Source organism: Nanorana parkeri, unplaced genomic scaffold (genome assembly GCF_000935625.1).
Source record: "Nanorana parkeri isolate BGI_ZX_2015 unplaced genomic scaffold, ASM93562v1 scaffold499, whole genome shotgun sequence".
Taxonomy (NCBI): Eukaryota; Metazoa; Chordata; class Amphibia; order Anura; family Dicroglossidae; genus Nanorana; species Nanorana parkeri.
This window is the reverse complement of record NW_017306767.1, coordinates 250,245-250,894: the sequence shown is the minus strand read 5'-3', so window position 1 is coordinate 250,894 and position 650 is coordinate 250,245. Positions and strand designations below refer to the sequence as shown.

Below are 650 nucleotides of genomic sequence, written 5' to 3'. Positions count from 1 at the left end.
CGACATGCTGCCTCCGCGTTAAGTCCCACCGAGCGAACACCGGGCTCACCGCCTCCACCTCCCGCTGCCCAACATGGCCACAAGTGCCGACCGGGAGACGCGGCCCCGCCCACCGGAAAGGAATGTCCCGGCTGACGTCACCACGATCCTGGAAGAGCCCCCTTCCGGCCGCCGGCCGCACTGCACGTCCATAGGGAATAGCGGGGCTACGGGGAGCGGCAAGGGACACGCCTCCTCAGTGTGCGCTGCTACTCCTCCCTTTCAGTGCCTGCTTCCTGGCCTGGGGTCAGCAGAAGATTCTTCCCTGAGCTCTGACTACATACACACTCAGCAGAACATGACCCCAGAGAAAGATGAACATGTTCCGGCGAAATTTAGCTGATTCTATAAGAATTGGCAACAATTTCACCAGTCCAGTGCTCACCCCTGTCATTTTTACATTTCTGCTATGGGCCTAGTTATCCAGCAAGATAACAAAGTAACACATATATCATTTTTTTAGGGACAAACAAGGCTTTCTTTTGTCTTCAAAAAGGATTTGCTTTTTTTGTGCAACCCATAGAGAGAAAAAGGAACAAAGAAAAAACTTTATATTTTAATTAGTATTAATTTTAAAAAAATTGTGTTATTGTAGATAAAATAATTGTATT

General features: G+C 48.8%; 1 protein-coding gene across 1 annotated transcript in view; it reads right to left on the bottom strand.

Annotated features, from left to right (window-relative positions):
- CDC42BPB (CDC42 binding protein kinase beta) overlaps positions 1-88 on the bottom strand; it is a 105,862-nt gene extending 105,774 nt beyond the window's left edge. Inside the window, exon 1 of the mRNA XM_018561100.1 lies at positions 12-88. The gene's annotated coding sequence lies outside the window, so the exon portion shown is untranslated. The remainder of the gene's footprint in view (positions 1-11) is intronic.
- Positions 89-650: the final 562 nt, after the last annotated feature.